Consider the following 22,651-nt stretch of genomic DNA (forward strand, 5'->3'; position numbering starts at 1 on the left):
TTCACCTACGAAATTAATTTTGCTGCTGCAAATAAATTTGCTTAGTTTAAAATCATCATGGGATATATCAAGATTAACTTTATTGTCTAAGATTTGAAAAAATGTAATCATATCTTTTTTTATTTTTTTATTTTTATTTTTTATTTTTTATTTTTTCAGATAGAGTCTCGCTATTTCACCCAGGCTGCAGTGCAGTGGTGCGATCTTGGCTCACTGCAACCTTTGCCTCCTGAGTTCAAGCAATTCTCCTGCCTCACCCTCCTAAGTAGCTGGGATTGCAGGCACACGCCACCACACCTAGCTAATTTTTTTGTATTTTTAATAGAGATGGAGTTTCACAATGTTGGCCAGGCTGGTCTTGAACGCCTGACCTCGTGATCCACCCACCTCAGTCTCCCAAAATGCTGGGATTGCAGGCTTGAGCTACCACATGTTGTCAATTATATCTTATTAAAACAACAGACTGATCATCTTAACATTGTAAAAAAAGATTCGCATTTATTGATTTACTTTACATTTTACAGACTAAACAAAATTTTGTGTAAATATGTTCTTTATTTTAAAATCACTACTGCCAAAATATTAAAATATGAAGGCTCATAAAAAGATCATGACTTTAATATTTCAGCATATATAAATGAATTGATTGTATCAATTTCATATAAAAATGTTTATTACCAAAACAAGTAGGTAAATCATACTTGTTTTATACTTTATTATATTACATCATCCAATATTCTTCAGTCACACTATAATAATTCAGAATTTAGTTGTGTACATTTTAAAAGTTTTACTTTTTTAAAATGTGGCTATACTTTTAAGTTTTAAAGCAGGCTATTTAAAAATGAAAGACAACTTGAATATTATTTATTCTCCCTGTAGAAAAGAAAGTCATAATTAGCCAGACATGGTGGCACTTGCCTGTAATCCCAGCTACTCCGGAGGGTGAGGCAGGAGAATTGCTTAAACCTGGGAAGCGGAGGTTGCGGTGAGCCGAAATCGCGCCACTGCACTCCAGCCTGGGCAACAAGAGCAAAATTCTGTCTCAAAAAAAAAGAAAAGAAAAGAAAAGAAAAGAAAGTCATGATCCTGTCATTTGGTTGTTATTACCTAAACGTTTTCAAAACATAATAACTTCTATACATCAATACTATCTTTATAAATAAAATTCTCCAAGCAATCTAAATATTGGACAAATTCAAAGTTTAGCAATTGAATTATTTAGGCAAAATAGTTATTAAAATAAAATAGCATGAATCATAGAAATAGTTTAAGGTATATATGGATATTAATATCTTTCAATGTTCAAAAATAAATGTCCTTAATACTTTGTAAATTGGGTATCAACACCTTCATTTTAAAGAAATTTATATAATTACACATATTTTCTCACAAAATGGTACATAATGTTTGCTTGTAAGTTGTATTTATAAAATACACATATTTTACTAGATCAAGTATAACCCAACCCATTTTAATAAGATAAAAAGTTTTGATACAAAGGTAACAATAGGAATATGTTCAATCTATTTACTCTTTTCTATGCTCATAAACTAAACTCCTCTAATAATTTATATTATGGAAAGTTTCAAATGTTTTGAATCTTCAGTTCATCAATCTTACTTTTAAATATCTGTTGAAATCTGCTAGAAAAAATAGATTACATTATTCTAGATTATTTAGGATTAATGAAAGGATTTTTTTCCCTCAAGTCTCAAAACTGTGTTAATACAGTCAAAATTTAAATGCAATTTTAAGTAGGAAGACCACAAAATTAACTGTACACCTTAAACAAAATTTAATATCAAAGTATTTATGACTAGATAGGGACATATACAATTACACTTCATTTTATTCTAATGAAATATAAACTAAAATTATTTTAACAGTGTATCATAGTTAACACAGTAAAATAGTCTTCCTCTCTAACCTCCCAAGAATTTTCCAAATGGAGTAATAGAAAATAAAATATATAGCAGGAGGGAGTTTAGCTCGAAGGTAGAGCATTGGACTGCAGATCAAGAAAATAAAACATATAATGTAGACATTAACCAATGTCATATTACCAACTTTGCTGTCAAAGACAATGTTTTTGTAATTATCTGGAAAAATGTATACAATATTGTCATGTATTTTAGTGTTTGGAACTTCATGAGTTATATTCTTTAATCTGACACATATTTCAGTCTTACTATATAGTTTATCAATAGAATAAATTAGAGAAAATCTAAGATTCTGACTTCATGAATCTTACAATATAATATTGATACAACTGTAAGTAAAATAGTTATACAAGTGAGTGCATTTTACTAATTTTTACAACTGTTTTTAAAGGAAGGCACAGGTATAGGCAGAGGTTATAATTAGAGAAATTAACTGACCTGTGGGGTGTCAAATAAGGATTTATGAAGATATGATGATAATCAAACCCAGCAATAAATAAGAACCATAATATGACATGGCCAAGCAGTGTTACATCAGGAATTCAAGATTGATTTTTCATACGAAAACTAATCAATGCAATTCTACATATTAAGAGATTATAAAAAAGTATTTGGCACAACTGAAAACTTATTCATGCTGAAAACTCAGAAAGTTATAAATAAAATTGAACTTCAAGCTAATAAAGGATATGCATCAAATATTTAAAATTAATATTGTATTTATTAGTAAAAGATTGAATGCTATGTCTATGAATTCAAGAAGAGTAAAAAGGTCCACTCTCACCACTGCTCTTTGTTATTACAAAAAGATCCTAAGCAGGGCAGTAATGCAAAAAAAGTAGCATATATTTCCAATTTTGCAGATATAGTAAACTTGTGCAAAGTTGGAATTAAAAAATCTTTTAAACTATGTTTATAAGCAAAAATATGATTATTCAGTAAATCCCATTCAACAAAAATGCTGTGAGAAAAAAGAAAATTTAACAAGATTTTAGAATATCTTGCCAATATTGAAAAAACTACACTTTTATACTATAAACAAATGATTGGAAATTCAAATTCAAAAAGATAAATTTTCAATTTACCATAGGATGCAAAAGTATGAAATGATTAATGATGTATAAAATAAAACATGTAGATGATCTTTACAATGAGAAGTCCAAATGTCACAAAGAGAAATTAAGACATAGCTATGAAATATTTATATATTGAAAATATCAATATTGTTAAAATTTAAATTATCTTAACATTATTCTATCAATTTAATACAATTACAATACAAATTCCAGTTGACTAATTCTTGGTGAAATTAACACACTCATTACAAACTTTATATTTGAATGTACACATCATAGAATAGCCAATTTAAAAAAAAAATAGAGAAAATATGGAGGACTTCCTTTACATGATTTATTTTGCATATTTCTATAAATCTAAAATGATCAAAACAGTGTAGTAGTAGTATTAGTATAAAGAGAGATAGGTTAATGAAGCAAAATAGACTATCTCAAAAATACCTGAATATATGTGGCCAGTTGATTTCTGAAAAACGGTGTTAAGGAAATGTAATGGAAAAGAAATCGTTTTTAAAGAGTTTAAAGTGCACTGAATCTGCAGATTGCTTTGGGCAGAATTGTCATTTTAACTGTATTGATTCATCTAATCAATGAGCATCAGAGGTTTTTTTTTCTTTTTCATTTGTTTGTGTCATGTATGACGTCTTTCATTAGTGTATTCCAGAGATCTTTCAGTTCTTTAGTTGAAAATACACTTACGATTTCAATTTCTTTAACTTTTCCCTGTTCAGTATGATGTTGGCTGTGGGTTAGTCATATACAGCTTTTGTTATTTTGATGTATATTCTTTCAATGTGTAGTTTGTTAAGGGTTTTTATCATGAACGGATGCTGATTTTTATTGAAGGCTTTTTCTGCGTCTATTGAGATAATCTCATTTTAAAAATCTGCTTATAAGGTGAATTACATTATTTATTTGCATATGTCGAACCATTCTTGCATTCTTTGGATAAAACCTACTTGATCATGGTATGTTATATTTGTGATGTGTTGTTGGATTTGGTTTGCTAGTCTTTTGTTAAGGATTTTTTTTCATCTATGTTCACCAGGGCTATTGGCCTGTACTTTAGTTTTTGTTGTTGTGTCCTTGCCTGGCTTTGGTATCAGGGTGATACTGATTTTGTAGAATCAGGGAGGATTCTCTCCTCTTTGAGTTTTTGGAATAGTTTCAGTAGAATTGGTACCAGCTCTTCTTTGTACATCTGGTAGAATTCAGCTGTGAATCCATCTACTCCTGGGCATATTTTTTGGAAGAATTATTATTATTGATTCAATTTCACTGCTTATTGATTTTTCAGAAATCCTATGTCTTCCTGGCTCACTATTAGAAGGTTGTATGTTTCCAGGAATTTGTCTATTTCCTTTAGGTTTTTAAACTTATGCATGTAGAAATGTTTATAGTAGTCTCTGATGAACTTTTGTATTTCTGTGGTATCAGTTGTAATGTCACCTTCATTTCTGATTGTGCTTATCTTAGTCTGCTGTCTTATTTTCTTGGTTATTCTAGCACGTAGTATATCGATTTTGTTTATATTTTCAAATAACCAACTTTTTCTTTCATTGATCCTCTGACTTGTTTTATTGCTATCAAATTGATTTAGCTCTTCTCTGATCTTTTTTATTTTTTTTTTCTTCTGCTACCTTTGGGTTTTGTTTGTTCTTGGTTTTTCTAGTCCTGGAAGTGCAACATTAGGTTGTTAATTTGAGATTTTTCTATCTTTTCGATATAGTCATTTAATACTATAAATTTCCCTCTCAGCACTGCTTTTGCTCTATTCCAGAGGTTTTTGATGTTGGGTCTCTACTTCCATTTGTTTCTAAAAGTTTTTAAATCTCTCTCTTTATTCTATCAGTGATCCAAAGACCCATTCAGTCATATGTTCTTCAACTTCCATGCATTTATATGGTTATGAGACTTCCTCTTGTTATTTATTTCCAGTTTTATTCCACTGTGGTATGAGAAGATACTTGATATGATTTTAATTTTTGAAATTTATTGAGACTTGTTTTGTTACCTAGAATATGGTCTTTTTGGATACTGTTCCATGCCCAGATAAGAAGAATGTATATTCTGTGGTTGTTGAGTAGAATGTTTTGTAAATGTCTGTTAGGTCCATTTGGTCTAGAGTTCAATTTAATTCCAGTGTTTCTTTGCTAGTTTTCTGACTTGATGATCTGTCTAGTGCTGTGAGCTGGGCTATTATTATATTGCTGTCTATCTCTTTTCTCAGGTCTAGTAGTATTTGTTTTACGAATCTTAGTACTCCAATGTTGGATGCATATATATTTAGTATTATCTTCTTGTTGAGTTGATCTGTTTATCTTTATATAATGACCATCTACTGGAGGCCATTATCTTAAGTGAAGTAACTCAGAGAAAAAGAAAGCTAAATATTGAATATTCTCACTTATAAGTGGGAGCCAAACAATGGATACATATGGACATACAGAGTGGAATAATAGACATTGGAGAATAATAGACATTGAAGATGCCAAAGTGTGGGAGAATGGTAGAGGGGTGAGTGATGAGAAATTACCTATAGAGTACAATTTACATTGATCAGATAATAATTACACTAAAAACCCAGTCTTCACCAATAAACAATATATCCGCATAACAAAAAATGCACTTGAACTCCCTAAATCTATTTTTACAATGGTTTGAAAAGATGACAAAAACAAAATTCAACCATTTTCTTATGCTACTTATAAAAATGAACTAAAAATTCGTTATAAAAACTAAAACTTCTCTAGGCCATCATAGGACACAGTAATTATAACTTTAACAGTGGTCAAAAGATATTTTAATTAGAACGAAAATGTGGGAACAATTTTAAAAATTGATAAATTGTACTTCTTTAAAATTAAAATATTTGTTCTTCAGAGACACAGTTAAGAACATGGAAGAGCTAGGTGTGGTGGTTCATGCCTGTAATCCCAGCACTTTGGGAGGCAGAGGCAGGCAGATCACGAAGTAAGGAGATCAAGACCATCCTGGCTCACGTGGCGAAACCCTGTCTCTACTAAAAATACAAAAAATTAGCTGGGCATGGTGGCACGTGCCTGTAGTGCTAGCTACTCAGGAGGCTGACACAGGAGAATCACTTGAACCTGGGGGGTGGAGGTTGCAGTGAGCCGAGATCATGCCACTGCACTCCAGCCAAAAAGAACATGAAAGAATCACAAAATGACTGAGAAGACATGCACATTACAGTTAGATGATGGGCTTGCTTCCTAAACATACCAAACATATTTAAAATTTCATAATTGGAAATAAAAAACTCAATAAAAACTCAATAAAATTGATTAAAATATTTACACCAGACATTTCACAAAAGAAGACAAAGAAATGATCAATAAAAAAAGTTCAGCATCATGATTTATATGGTAAATGCAAATTAAAACACAATAAAGTGGCCACTATATACCCACTAGAATTGTTAAAATGAGAAAGACTGACATTACCAAAAGTTGCTGAGGATATAGCGTAACTGGAAGTTTTATACATTCCTTGATGAATGCAAATGATTCCACTCTTTTGCAAACAGTTTGTCTATTGTTTAAAAAGTTAAAATTGGACTTACCATCTGAATCAGCAATTTCACTATCATGTTATTTCCTACAAAATATAAAAATCCACAAATTATATGCAAATATTTACAATGTTATTAAAACATTGCAAACATAAGAAGTAAATGTATGTTAATAGGCAAATGGACAAATTGTAAAAAATCACCTAATGGAATACTACTCAACAATGAAGATAAGTAAATTAAGATATTCATATGTTATATAGTTTACCAATACAATTTAACATCAAAATATACTAGATTCAGATGTTTTATTATTACATTTATATAAAATATTAACAATTCAAAATCTCATCTATTATGACAGAAGACAGATCTGTGATTGCCCTGAGACCATGAATAAGATGCGCTTTGCTGAGAAGGGGCACAATAGAACCTTTTACAGGTAGAAATGTCACATATTTTGATTGTGGTGGTAGTGTAGAGGTAAACAAATTAATAAACATTATTAAACTGTGGACCATAGATTAATATTTTATTGCATTTTAACTATTCTTTAGAAAGTTGAAAAAAGACAAAAAATGTAACAAAGGTTAATTTGCAGAATTAATTAAAATGGAGTATACAGATAACTGGATTTCATTCTTTCAGCAATACAAAAGCCAGTTATTCTACATTGTACTTTAATGGCTAGAGGACAGAAATACATATTACTAATTTCTTATGTTTCCATTTGGGCAATATTTCTTCAAAATTATATTTAAAAATAGATTAATATTTGTACAAAAGTTGTGAAAATACTATAGTAATTTCTATTGCTAGCATCAAACATTAGCCTGGTATATTTGTAATAACTAATGAATAAATATTGATATATTACTAATAAGTGAAGTCCATACTTTATTCAGAATTCTTAATTTTTACCTAATGTTTATTTTCCCTTTTAGAATCCCACTCAAGATAACACATTACATTTAGACAGCATGTGTCTAACTACTCTTAGCTGTATTAGTGCTCAGCCTTACCTTGTTTTTTATTACCTTCATAGTGTTCAGAAGTGCTGGTCAGATGTTTTGTAGACTGTCCTAAATTATAAATTAACTGTTTGTATTTCCTATGTTTAGACTGAAGTAATTTTTGTCAGGGGAGGAAAAAGATTCAAGAGATAAAATGTCATTTTTATATCAACATGACTTATTACTGCTGATGTTAACCTTAGTTAACTGGCTGAGATTATGTTTGTCACATTTCTCCACTTTAAAGTTATTTTATTTTCTCTTTTTTCATGAAACACTTTCGAAGGATGTCATTATGCACTGGCCACACTAAAGGTGTGAGGAGTTAAGTTCCAGCTCAGTGAGGATGTATTATCTACTTAAACAATTTGGAATTTGTCTATATGTGTGATTTATCTATTTACTCCATTTATTAAATAAATTATTTTTAAATTTCAGAATGGATTTATGAATATGTATTTTATATTTTGGGTGATAATTCTACACAATGTTTTAAGTTTTTTTCCTACTCAATTTGTTCCAGCTTTGTCTGCTGGAAACACTTTCAGTTGGCTTATTTGTCTATTTGACGAGCCTCATCATTGTTTTTGATGCTACAAGATGTATAAAGTTCTTCTTCGGTATTCTGTACCCTAGTCTTAGACTCAGCTATTTTTTCTGTGTGCCCTTCTTTCTCATATTTGAAAGTGTTGTATAAAACCAGCATCTAGGTACTAGATGGATGTGATTGTTGTTAGTTAGGTTGTCTCTAGGCCCTTTAAGTGACAGAGCAAAGAAATACATGTGTATATATTAACCATGCATATACAAACTTCTAGAAATATGTGTGTATATATTTTATATATATATATATTATATATACCAACCCGTATATATATTAGGGTAGATGAAAATGTATACTGAATTCTCTGACTCTAATCTAGTACTTCATAAATAATTTCAGTCATCTACATTGCTTGTCTGTATGCTCTGATTTCAACAGTGAGAAATCTGTCACCACCATAATTCACTTAATTGCCTAACTATACTACACATGCACAGCAGTATTAGAATTGTTATCCTGTACTACTATGCTAAACAATTTTACCAAGTATATTACTATGCTTATGTATAGCCCCGTTCGCCATTTGTCTTACAGTTTTCCTTTGTCTCTAAAGTTATTTAGGCCAGTGATAGACTTTGACTCTGTGTCCCAACCAAATCTCATGTTGGGGAAGGGACCAGGTGCGAGGTGATTGGATCATGGGAGCAAAATTCCCCCTTGCTGTTCCCATTAAAGTGATTGAGTTCTCATGAGATCTGATGGTTTAAAAGTGTTTGGCACTTTCCCCTTCACCCTCTGTGTCTCCCTCTCTGCCATTTGGAGAAGGTACTTGCTTTCCCCTAGGCCTTCTGCCATGATTATAAGTTTCCTGAGGCCTCCCAGGCATGCATCCCGTACAGCCTGTGGAACTGTGGGTCAATTAAACTTCTTATCTTCATAAATTTACCCAGTCTCAGTTAGTTCTTTATAGCAGCATGAGAACAGACATTAGACCATTGCTGAATTAACTGACAGCAACTTTTCTCCTACCCTCTTCAGTGGGTTAATTTTATACATTTGTTATATGGTTAGATTCTTTTGTCTGCATTTAATCCTGGGGTGCCATGACCTCCTAAATATTGTTTAATCTGCATAAAATAGGCTTACTTCATATAGTAAGTTTTTATGGGTTTTAAAAAATATTTAGTGTTATCTACTACTGTTGTAGTACCACACAAAATCATTTTGCCATCCTAAAATCTGCTCTTTACTTTAGTTATTCAACTCACTGCAAGCCCCAAACCCCTCCCAGCCAATTATCTGTTTACCATATCTATGGTCTTGCTTTTTCTAGAATGTTATATAAACAATATCATACAATATGTAGCCTTTTTGAGTAACTTCCTTCATTTTGTAATATGAATATAATATTCACTCATGTTTTTGCATTGCTTGATGGTTTATTTCAGCACTGAATAGTATTCTAGTATATGGTTATACCATACTTTGTTTATCCATTTCTGGGAAGATTACTATTTAAAGATTAAATTTATTTATTTGTGTAGATTATCAAATGTATATTGTTTCTTGAATCTGCACTGTAATTATAGAGCTTTAGAATTTACTTCCTCTATTGATTTGCTAGTACTCGTATACAAAGTACCACAAATTGGGTGAATTAAAGAATATTAATTTGTTGTCTAAATAGTTCAGGAACCTAGTAGTATGAGATCAAGGTGACAGCAATGCTGTATCTTTTTAATGCTGTGAGGAAGAATCTATTCCATGGAAATCTTTGGAATGCCTGGCTTGTAGATACATCATGCAACCTCTGCTTTCCTGTTCAAATGGCATTCTATCTGTAAGCATATCTGTTTTAAACTATCCTCTTTTTATAACAACACCTGTCATACTAGATTGGGTCCCACCCTACTCCATTATGAACCCATGATAATTGAATGAATTATATGTGAGATTATTTCAGTCCCATACAGGTTCACTTCCTGAGGTACTAAGGTTTAGGACTTCAACATGCGTTTCAGGGGCACGTAATTCAAATCATAACAGTCCTTTTCATATTTAACAATATATAAAATTTATAATTAAAAGTTGCTTATATTTCCTTTGTATTAGTTTTCAAACCACTGCATGACCACACAAAAACCTTTGACAATTCTGTAATGTAAGTTCAGATGTACCTTTTAAATATCCAGGCATATGTTATATCTGGTTTGTTTTAATACCCAAAATGATGATTTACTACCTTTTAAAAGAGTGTTTTGTGATTATTGATACATGGGCTTTGACCACCTTTTGGCTTTCTTTGTATTTATCTACAAAGTTTTAGCTCTTTTTCTTTATTTACTTATGTTATTGGGTGGTCGGCTTTAATTTCCATATTCACTGTACGGTATAAAAATTGGTGCAAAATTTTTTGCTCCTTAGCTTAGATAAAATACTGGTTTTTGTCTCACAACTAGGAAAAATAGGCACGCAGACACATTGAAGGGTGAGGAGAGTGGAATTTATTAAAAGAAAGCTCACAGCAAGTAAGAGGGGGTCCAGCCAACAGGCTCCCACCTCACAGATTGAATAGGAGGCCACCACACAGGAGCTAAAGAGGCCCAGCTCCTCCCCCTGCATAAGGCATGAATTCCTGGTGGCTCCACCCCATTCTCCCGGTGCACACGCAGGCCCCCAGTCCCTTGTGGGCATGCCCAGGCAAGACTCTGTGCAGGTTCCCTTATCTGCCTCCTGCATCTATCAGAACTATATTTAATCTTATTATTTTAGTCAATACACTTCACCTTTTACTATGCAGGAGTGAAGTAATTTGATTAGTAAAGTTATCTTAGCACCAGCCTTATGAAAATATGAATAATTCAAATATTGTATTCATTCACCACAAGATTACTGTTGTTTATTATTTTACTTATGTCTACTTTTAACTTCCTCCAAATAGACACCAGTGACATGAGCATTTTACATAAATTGTTTTGCATTTTTTTCTAAAATTTTTATTTACTTACAAAACTTTTCTTCGTGCTTTATATTACCGATACTTCAGGAGGTTATGCTTTTCTACCTGAAACATATCCCTTTTAAATTCTTTGAATACATGTCATTGGTAGTAATACTTCTTATTTTTTATTTTATTTTATTTTGAGACAGGATCTTGCTCTGTCACCCAGGCTGGAGTACAGTGGCATGATCTTGGCTCACTGCAACTTCCGCCTCCCAGGTTCAAACAATTCTCCTGCCTCAGCCTCCCAAGTAGCTGGGATGACAGGTATGTGCCACCATGCCCATCTAATTTTTGTAGTTTTAGTAGAGACAGGGTTTCACCATGTTGACCAGACTGGTCTTGAACTCCTGACCTCAGATGATCCGCCCGCCTCGGCCTCCCAAAGTGCTAGGATTACAGGTGTGAGCCACTGTGCCCAGCCTTATTTTTTAATGTGAAAATTAAATTTGTCTTTGCTTATGGGAGATAATGTAATGGGCACAATATTGCCCTTCAAAGATAACTATGCTCTGTTCCTGGGACCTGTGAATACATTAGATTGCATGACAAAGGGGAATTAAGCTAGCAAGTGAAATTAAGTTTGCTAACCAGCTGATCTTGAAATAAGGTGATTAGCCGGGGCTTTTCAGGTGGGTCCAGTGTAATTTCTGAGGTCAGAAAAAGAGATGTAAGATAGATTAGTGGCTCATGCCTATAATCCTAGTACTTTGAGATACTGAGGTGGGAGGATCACTTGAGTCCATGAGTTAGAGGTCAGCCTGGGCAACAGATCAAGACCCCCATCTTTACTAAAACAAACACACAAAAAAAACCAAGCATGGTGGCACATGCCTTTAGACCCAGCTACTTAGGAGGCTGAGGTAGGAGGATTACTTGAGCCCAGGAATTTGATGATGCAGTGAGTTGTGATCATGCCATTGTACTCCAGGATAGGCAACACATCAAGACCCTGTTTCAAAAAAAGAAAGGAAAAAGAGATGTAAAGATGGGAACAGGGTCAGACATGTGTTGCCAACTTTGAAGATGAAGGAAAGGCTATGAGTGAAGAAACAGAGTGGCTTGTAGTCGTTGGAGAGGGCAAAGAAATGACTTATCTCAGAGCCTCCAAAAGAACAAGAACTGTAAGATAATTCATTTCCATCATTTAAACCACTCTATTCATGGTAACATATTGTAGCAGCAATAGAAAACTAGTAAAAACACTTGTTTGGCACAAAACTTTGACAAATACTTTTTTTGACCTTTGAATATAGTTCTGTGTTTACTATGGCTTCTACTGACTGTTCATGTCAAAAATGTTTTTGTTCTAGTTAGTTTTAAGGTTTTCATTTTGTATTATTCTGGTATTTTTGCTAACATTTTCCCATTTATTCGACTGAGGTTTCTCTTCCTCTGGCTCACTTGTTTTATTAGTTCTAAAAAAATACTTAATCCCTCTCAAATATTTCCTCTATCCCATTATCTGTCCGTTTTTTTCTAGGACCCCGTTTAGATGTTTGTGAGAACTTTTTATTCTACCTTTCTTATATTTTTACCTTTTTCTATTTTCATTTTTTTAAATCTCTTCATAATACATTCTGCCTCATTTTTTCAGTTCCAAATACAAGTTTCCTACTTCTCTTAAAAGCTCTTATTTCATATATCATAATTTTTAGAAAACTTGAGAAGAATAATTTGATAAATATTTATTTCTGAGAAATATTTTCTTTTGTTTCCTCACTGGAACCAAGGAATAATATCAACCTGATACACCTCCAGGTGTTTCTAATTTTCCCTGACTTAATTGGGAATCCTATAATAGCGTTTGTTACTCTGACTGGTAGTGTATTCTTTGGTATTTTGTTTGTTGTATTTGTCTATATACAGATATAGATTCCGTTTGGCATGATGTCGATGTGTGTGTAGTTGGTGTTCACAATGCTTTTCTGTAAATATTACAATATTTAAACAGAATACTTAGAAAATGGTTAAATTTTCACAGGAGGTTAGGTATAAATAAATTTGAGAGAAGAATAAAAGCAAAAATACTTAAAAATATACAACTTATTTTTTATAAAACCCTACATTCTTAATGTATATAATTCTATAAACCTCAGATTTAATTTTCATTTTTTATGCTCTCTGTGTGATTGAAACAAAAATAGAACCAAACTCTGCCCTCAAAAATCTTCCAAGGTATCTAAACTTGTATGTCATTGTGTGTTTTAAATTTTGTGAGTTTAAATGAAGGGGAATAAGTCAGTGTTGTGAACATTGGAGAAAAGCATCCCTGCTTTAAAAAATCCTAAATGTCGACTATAGTGAACATTTTCTGGCTTATTTATTTTCATCAGTATTTCCAAAGAGGTACATATCTTATTTAATGAAGACAGCAAAATAGGAAAATAGACAATAGCAAGGGAACTAATGGAACTAATTATTAAATAGTATAACTTCATCTGTTCAGCATCAAATTATCTCACATTATGTATATTTATCAGAATATGAATATTTACTTCTTTTAAAATATAATTGACTTGGAAACCTTAACTTGTATTTTTTTCTTTTCATTGACTTTTGAATGAAAGAAAACTAAGCATTGCTTTTTAACCTTTTCTACTGGAATATTGGGAATTTGAACTTTTTCTGCTGTAAGAAAAAGCTGATTAAAAAATATATTTTTACTCAGGGTATATTGTGAAATTTACAAAATAGGATTTTACTTTGCTTGGTGAACAGATAGAGTATTGGAAGTTAGCAGTTAGGGTGCACATCTCAGAGCAGATTCTAGGGTAGGGAAATAAATCAATAAAAAAGTCAGTAGACCCAGAAAATAACCAAAGAGCATAAAGAGTTCCCTTTCACCAGCCAGTAAGACTTCATTTAAATGAGAGAGCTCCATTATCTCCCATTGGCAGAAAGAACTTGTGACTCTCTGTAACAGCATCCTTTTCTTTAGTTGCCTGGCATGTGACAAGGCTGACTGTGCCCTCCATTTTATTACCTCATTGGCATTGTTGGAACCCCGATTACAGATGGTATTTATGAGAAAATGCAAGTTTTTGCAAAAGTATGTTTATTAATATTTGTTTTTATGTTAAGTAAAAAATTCAATACTTTTTGAATTTATGACAACTTTTTCTTTTTAATATCCAGTACCTAAGTATTGATCTGTATTGCAAAGCACTGTACTTATTCCACTAGGTAATTACTGGGAAATATACAGACTTGTGTGTTTGTGCGTGCGTGTGTGTGTGTGTGTGTGTGTGTGTGTGTGTTGGTTTTCATGATTCAATAAGTTGATTTAAATTAATAATGTATTTCACATAGTAAGCTCCCAATACATTTTAGTGTTGCTATTATATTTATTATTAGGCCCCCATATTAAGTGAGCCCTAAATTTCAGCTTGTGCACTTTCTTTTTTTAGGAATGAATGTAACTCTTGTATAGCCATATCTAAGAAATTGCACCTGACAGAGTTAAACAAGCAAGGAAATCTATTTAATATGATTGCAATAGGACAGAGAGACTGGGCTGAACTCCACTGAAACAAAAGGCAGGAAGATGCTTAGGCCCTGGGGTGAGCTAGTAGAAAAACACTGTAGGACTGTAGAGATCAATGTGATTAGGCCAATAATTAGAATGTTAGTGCTAATTGTCACTCATTGAAGTTGTGCTCCTACCTTCCCACAGAGACTGGAAGATAAGAGTAGGCACTAGCTCCTTTTATTACATTTCAAAAGGATAGCTCCCAGAGAAAACATTCCTTGAGAAACATTCTTTGGGTTTTAAAAACTCCTGCAAAGCTGGGAGAAGATTTACATTTCAAAGGAGAAAAAGGGCTAAATTACAAGTTTTCTAAAGTAAATGCTCTGAGAAAAGGGAGGTCAGCCCTATAGTCAGGAAGAAATCTTTCTAAAGTTAACTAAAGCTGACAGGAACATTAAGGCAGTCTTGGTGAGCTCATATATATTAATATAAAATGAGGAAGAGGTGGGTCAAAGTTTATTCTGAACTATCCTGAAAAAATGATTTGCCCTTAGATTAACTGGGATTGTAATTAGCCTGGAATTTAGAAAAACTGAAAGTTCAGAATAATTTTTAAAGAGGAAATATACTCTTTTATTTTGATAAAAACAAAGCCATACTAAAAAGAAAATTTGGCAAGTAAAAATTCTTCTATATTCCTTTATTTTTATGATTAGTAAGCAACGTTACTGAAGAGACATGATTCAGGAATCCGTACAAAGTAGACAGAGCAAATATCAAAGTTAAAGCAAGGATTTTCTTGAACTCTGAGCAGATAAATTGTGCCTTTGAAGCATGTTCTCTATTCATCTAATGGGCAAAGCTTAATGTAATGGTTGCTTAATGTTTATCTAGATGGAGCAATATGAAGAAATTGCAGTACTGAGCCATTTTTAAAGTCTTTTAATGACAATCTAAGGAACTATGCTGATATCTTTAATAGATTTGAAATGATTAAATGGAGAATAACAGCACATTAAAAGTCATCTGAAAATCCATGAGGCATGTCCTCAGTAAAACAATCATCAAGCCAGATTTTTAAAATAGAGATGACTGAATGTCAAAATAAAAGGTCAAACTATGCTAGAATTTAAAATTAACTATACAGCCTTCACTGGAAGACATATATTGAAGTTATGAAGGTAAAAAAAAAAATTTCTAAATGTACTCAGAAGAGGATAACATGAATATTCAAGTCTTTGTATGAGTTGTTAACAAAAGGATCATTGTCTCCATTTCAAAAGGGCTTAATTTCTGATAAATCTTGTATATTTGTGTTTTTAGGTGAATTAGATTAGACAAAATAATGAAAATCATTTTTAAAATGAGAATTGGCAGCATCAAATATTTCCAAATTTAATCATCTATATTTTTACTACATTTAATAGAAATCTGAATAAAATTTGATTTTTTACCTTATAATATTTCTACTGAAAATAGTGTAACCACCCAGTGGGTTCACCTTGTCTGTTGTCTAGACAGAGCCAATTTATCAAGACAGGGGAATTCCAATGGAGAAAGAGTAATTCATGCAGAGCTGGATGTGCAGGAGACCTGAGTTTTATTATTACTCAAATTAGTCTCCCCGAGCATTCGGGGATCTGCGTTTTTAAAGATAATTTGGCAGGTAGTGGCTCTAACCCATAATCTTGTAGCTAATTTGTTAGTCCTGCAAAGACAGACTGGTCCCCAGGCAAGAAGGGGGTCTTTTCAAGAAAGGGCTATTATCAATTTTGTTTCAGAGTCAAACCATAGACTGAATTCCTTCCCAAGGTTAGTTTGGCCTATGCCCAGGAATGAATAAGGACAGCTTAAATGTTAGAAGCAAGATGGAGTCAGTTAAGTCTGATCTCTTTCACTGTCATAATTTCCTCAGTTATAATTTTTGTAAAGGCAGTTTCAATTGGATAAATGTGTTATCTGTAATCATAAACAAATGTCAAATAATAGTAACCTGAAAAGTATTTTCACTCACGTCCGTGTGAAGAGACCACCAAACAGGCTTTGTGTGAGCAACATGGCTGTTTATTTCACCTGGGTGCAGGCGGGCTGAGTCCAAAAAGAGAGTCAGGGAAGGGAGATAGGGGTGGGCCGTTTTATAGGATTTGGGTGGATAAAGGAAAATTACAGTCAAAGGGGGTTGTTCTCTGGCAGGCAGAGTGGGGGTCACAAGGTGCTCAGTAGGGGAGCTTTTGAGCCAGGATGAGCCAGGAGAAGGAATTTCACAAGACAATGTCATCAGTTAAGGCAGAAACAGGCCATTTTCACTTCTTTTGTGGTGGAATATCATCAGTTAAGGCAGGAACTGGCCATCTGGATGTGTACCTGCAGATCACATTGGATATGATGGCTTAGCTTGAGCTCAGAGGCCTGACATTCCTGTCTTCTTATATTAATAAGAAAAATAAAATGAAATAGTGGTAAAGTGTTGGGATGGTGAAAATGTTTGGGGGTAGTATGGAGAGATAATGGGCGATGTTTCTCAGGGCTGCTTCGAGCGGGATTAGGGGCAGTGGGGGAACCTAGAGTGGGAGAGATTAAGCTGAAGGAAGATTCTGTGGTAAGGGATGATATTGTGGGGTTGTTAGAAGGAACATTTGTCATTTAGAATTATTGGTGATGGCCTGGATACAGTTTTGTATGAATTGAAAAACTAAATGGAATAAGAGAACGAGAAAAACAGGTATAAAAGGTCTAAGAATTGGGACGACTCAGGACATCTGATTAGAGAGTGCCTAAGGAGATTCAGCATAGTCCTGCCAGCAAAGATTATTTATTTACTTCAAGAGTTAAGAGTGGCAGTTTGGGGATAGCACCAGGAGATATCAGCTGTGATGGCTTGGAGAAACAGTGTAAACCGGCAGTGTAAACAAGAGCAGGGCATGTATGAGTAGTTGAGAATGGTGAATAGGAGTATGACTAGACAGAAGATAGCAGGGATGACAAGTTTTTTTGGGGCACAGTCTAAGTTGGTCTGGTGTCTGGAATGAGACTGGGGCCTAATAAAAAGGAGCGTCTATACAGGAGCTCAAATGGGCTGTACCTTGTAGCATTCTGAGAACAGGTCTGACTTCTGAGAAGGGAAAGTCGTAAAAGTATTGTCCAGTCCTTTTTAAGTTGGTGGCTGAGCTTGGTGAGGTGTGTTTTTAAAAGACCTTTAGTCCGTTCTACTTTTCCTGAAGATGGAGGACCATAAGGGATATAAGGGTTTCACTGAATACTAAGAGCCTGAAAAACTGCTTGGCTGATTTGACTAATAAAGGCTGGTCTGTTATCAGACTATATAGAGGTGGGAAGGCTAAACTGAGGAATTATGTCTGACAGAAGGGAAGAAATGACTGCGGTGGCCTTCTCAGACCCTGTAGGAAAGGACTCTACCTATCCAGTGAAAGTGTCTACCTAGACTAAGAGGTATTTTAGTTATCTGACCCGGGGCATGTTGAGTAAAGCTAACTTGCCAGTCCTGGATGGGGGCAAATCCTTGAGCTTGATGTGTAGGGAAGGGAGGGGGCCTGAATAATCCCTGAGGAGTAGTAGAATAGCAGATGGAACACTGAGAAGTTATTTCCTTGAGGATAGATTTCCACAATGGAAAGGAAATGAGAGGTTCTAAGACGCGGGCCAGTGGCTTGTGCTATATAGCATAGCCTGCCTTTGCTGGTGTGTGACGATTAGGCCTGGTGGAACTGCCATCAATAAATCAAACGTGATCAGGGTGAGGAACAGGAAAGAAGGAAATATGGGGAAATGGGGTGAATGTCAGGTGGATCAGAGAGATACAGTCATGGGGGTCAGGTGTGGTATCAGGAATAATGTGGGAGGCTGGATTGAAGTCCGGGCCAGGAACAATGGTAATTGTGGGACTTAACAAAGAGTGAGTACAGCTGAAGGAGCCGGGGAACAGAAAGTATATGCATCAGGTATGAGGAAGAAAATAGTCTTTGGAAGTTATGAGAAATGTAGAGAGTAAGTTGAGCATAGTTTGTGATTTTGAGGGCCTCTAAAAGTATTAGGGTGGCAGCAGCCGCTGCACGGAGACATGAGGGCTAGGCTAAAACAGTAAGGTCAAGTTGTTTGCACAGAAAGGCTACAGGGTGCGGTCCTGGCTCTTGTGTAAGAATTCTGACCGCACTAACCATGCCTAGGAAGGAAAGGAGTTGTTGTTTTGTAAGGGATTGAGGTTTGGGAGATTAATCAGACTTGATCAGCAGGGAGAGCGCATGTGCTTTTATGAGAATTATGCCAAGATAGGTAACAGATGAGGATGAAATTTGGGCTTGACTGAAGTAATGGGGGCTGTCTGTGAAGCCTTGCGGCAGTACAGCCCAGGTAATTTGCTGAGACTAATGGGTGTCAGGGTCAGTCCAAGTGAAAGTGAAGAGAGGCTGGGATGACGGGTGCAAAGGAATAGTAAAGAAAGCATGTTTGAGATCCAAAACAGAATAATGGACTGTGGAGGGAGGTATTGAGGATAGGAGAGTATATGAGTTTGGCACCATGGGGTGGATAGGCAAAACAATTTGGTTGATAAGGCGTAGATCCTGAACTAGCCTGTAAGGCTTGACTGGTTTTAGGACAGGTAAAATGGGGGAATTTTAAGGAGAGTTTATAGGTTTTATAAGGCCATGCTGTAGCAGGCGAGTGATAACAGGCTTTAACCTTTCAAAGCATGCTGTGGGATGGGATATTGGCATTGAGTGGGGTAAGGGTGATTAGGTTTTAATGAGATGGTAAGGGGTGCATGATCGGTCACCAAGGAGGGAGTAGAGGTATCTTATACTTGTGGGTTAAGGTGGGGGATACAAGAGGGGGACGCAAAGGAGGCTTTCGATTGGGAAGAAGGGCAGTAGTGAGATGTAGCTATAATCCAGGAATAGTCAGGGAAGCAGATAATTTAGTTAAAGTGTCTCAGCCTAATAAGGGAACTGGGCAGGTGGGGATAACTAAAAGGAGTGCTTAAAAGAGTATTGTCTAAGTTGGCACCAGAGTTGGGGAGTTTTAAGAGGTTTAGAAGCCTGGCTGTCAATACCAACAACAGTTAAGGAGGCAAGGGAAACAGGCCCTTGAAAATAAGGTAATGTGGAGTGGGTAGCCTCCCTATTAATTAAGAAGGGGATGGACTTACCTTCCACTGTGAGAGTTACCTGAAGCTCGGCATCTGTGATGGTTTAGGGGGCTTCAGAGGCGATCGGCCAGTGTCAGTCTTCAGCTGCTAAGCCAAGAAGATCTGGGAAGGAGTCAGAGAGCCTTGGGCCAGAGTTCCAGGGGCTCTGGGAGTGGCTGCCAGGTGAGTTGGACAGTCTGATTTCCAGAGGGGTCCTGCACAGATGGGATGTGGCTTAGGAGGAATCCCGGGCTGTGGGCATTCCTTGGCCTGGTGGCTGGATTTCTGGCACTTGTAGAAAGCTCCTGGGGGAGGAGGTTCTGGAGGAATGCCTGGCCACTGCGGTTCAGGCATTTGGAAGTTCTTGTGTGCTGGAGATGTGGCTGGAGTTTGTCTCACAGTGGAGGGAAGGAATTGCAACTTTTTTCTATCATTGTACACCTTGAAGGCAAGGTTAATTAAATCCTGTTGTGGGGTTTGAGGGCTGGAATTTAATTTTTGGAGTTTTATTTAATGTTGGGAGCAGATTGGGTAATAAAATGTATTTCGAGAATAAGATGGCCTTTTGACCTTTTAGGGTCCAGGGCTGTAAAGTGTCTCAGGGTTGCTGCCAAACGAGTCATGAACTGGGCTGGATTTTTATATTTGATGAAAAAAGAGCCTAAACACTATCTGATTTGGGAAAAAGAAAAAGGAGCATTAATCTTGACTATGCCTTTAGCTCCAGCCACCTTTTTAAGAGTAAATTGCTGGGCAGGTGAGGGAGGGCTAGTCATGGAATGAAACTGTAAGCCAGACCAGGTGTGAGGAGGGCAGGTGATAAAAGGATTATAGGGTGGAGGAGCAGAGGCTGAGGAAGAATTGGGACCTAGCTCAGCCTGGCGAGGAGCAGCCTGGGGAGGAAGGGAGAGGTCAGATGGATCTGTAGAAAAGGAAGATTAGAAAGACTCAGTGACGCTTGGGGTTGGGACTGAGGGGACAGGTGGGAGGGAAAGAAGGAAGATTTGGGATGAGTTGCATTGGGCACAGAGACTAGGAAGGGACCAATGTGTAAAAGAATGCCTGGACATCAGGCACCTCAGACCATTTGCCCATTTTATGACAAGAATGATTTAGATCTTGTAGGATGGAAGAATTGAAAGTGCCATTTTCTGGCTATTTGGAACTACTGTCGAGTTTGTATTGGGGTCAAGTGGCATTGCAGAAGAAAATAAGATGCTTAGATTTTAGGTCAGGTGAGAGTTGAAGAGGTTTTAAGTTTTTGAGGACACAGGCTAAGGGAGAAGAAGGAGGAATGGAGGGTGGAAGGTTGCCCATAGTAAAGGAAGCAAGCCTAGAGAAAAGAGAGTAGAGACACAGAAGGAAGGGGTTTGGGGGTTCTTACCTTCCAGAAAAGCAGGAAAGGGGTTAGAGTGCAGAGATAAGAGGTCGGGGCACAGAAATAAGGGATGGGGCACAGAGATAAGAGGTCGGGGTGTGGAAATAAGGGATTGGGGTGCAGAGATATAAGAGGTTGGGGCACGGAAATAAGGGATTGGGGCACAGAGATATAAGAGGTTGGGGCACGGAAATAAGGGATTGGGTGCAGAGATAAGAGGTCGGGGCACGGAAATAAGGGATTGAGGCACAGAGAAACGAGATTGGGGTACTTGCCCCTCTAGAAAAGCGGGACTTGCCGCTCAGGGTGAAGGAGAAGGGGTTGGGGGTTTCTTGCCCCCCAGAAAGGCGGAGAAGGGGTAGAGACATGGAGAGAAGGGGTTGGGGTACTTGCCCCTTCCCCAGAAAAGTGGGACTTGCCGCTAAGGGCGAAGGATCAAGGCAGGCGTCCCTGCATGGTCTGACACCTCTGAAACCTGGGTGAATAATCAGAGGTATCCCTGATTAAACACCAAGGGAAGTCTGCCTTCCCTAGTCTGTGACCAGCGCCGGAGTTTTGGGTCCATGGAAAAAACGTGTCTCCTTTGTCTCTACCAGAAAATGAAAGGAATTGAAATTAAGAGAAGGGAGAGATTGAAGGGTGGAAAGGAAAAAGTGGTTGAGGGATAGTGAGAGAGGCTGGAGAAGAGAGTAAGAAGAGGCCGCTTACCTGATTTAAAATTGGTGAGATGTTCCTTGGGCTGGTGGGTCTGAGGACCTGAGGTCGTACGTAGGTGGATCTTTTTCACGGAGCAAAGAACAGGAGATAAGGGGATTGATCTCCCAAGGGAGGTCCCCCAATCCGAGTCATGGCACCAAATTTCACTCGCATCCATGTGAAGAGACCACCAAACAGGCTTTGTGTGAGCAACATGGCTGTTTATTTCACCTGGGTGCAGGTGGGCTGAGTCCAAAAAGAGAGTCAGGTAAGGGAGATAGGGGTGGGGCCATTTTATAGGATTTGGGTAGATAATGGAAAATTACAGTCAAAGGGGATTGTTCTCTGGCAGGCAGAGTGGGGGTCACAAGGTGCTCAGTAGGGGAGCTTTTGAGCCAGAATGAGCCAGGAGAAGGAATTTCACAAGACAATGTCATCAGTTAAGGCAGGAACAGGCCATTTTCACTTCTTTTGTGGTGGAATGTCATTAGTTAAGGCAGGCACTGGCCATCTGGATGTGTACATGCAGGTCACAGGGGGTATGATGGCTTAGCTTGGGCTCAGAGGCCTGACAAATATCACATGCTTGAATAGAGAGTCCATTTAGTATTCTTCAGGAAGTCATTTTAGAGGCCATATGGGACTTCATATGGCCCCCTGCAATAATCCCCAAATTCCATTTTGTAACCAATGTTGAGAAAGAGGGAACTATATATAAATATCCAAAACTGGCCAGCCGCGATGGCTCACGCCTGTAATCCCAGCACTTTGGGGGACTGAGGCAGGTGGATCACTTGAGGTTGGGAGTTTGAGACCACCCTGACCAACAGAGAGAAACCCTGTCTCTATTAAA

At 36.2% G+C, this 22,651-nt stretch overlaps 1 long non-coding RNA gene across 1 annotated transcript; it reads right to left on the reverse strand.

Moving 5' to 3' along the window:
* Positions 1 to 811: 811 nt before the first annotated feature.
* LOC112133118 (uncharacterized) lies at positions 812 to 22,200 on the reverse strand. The gene is made up of 5 exons (XR_008524694.2): positions 21,811 to 22,200; positions 19,746 to 19,939; positions 16,596 to 16,945; positions 6,603 to 6,637; positions 812 to 1,040 (listed from the first exon to the last, which is right to left on the reverse strand). It is a non-coding gene; the product is annotated as an uncharacterized LOC112133118 (long non-coding RNA).
* Positions 22,201 to 22,651: the final 451 nt, after the last annotated feature.

The sequence above is a fragment of the Pongo abelii genome, chromosome 3 (genome assembly GCF_028885655.2).
Source record: "Pongo abelii isolate AG06213 chromosome 3, NHGRI_mPonAbe1-v2.0_pri, whole genome shotgun sequence".
Taxonomy (NCBI): Eukaryota; Metazoa; Chordata; class Mammalia; order Primates; family Hominidae; genus Pongo; species Pongo abelii.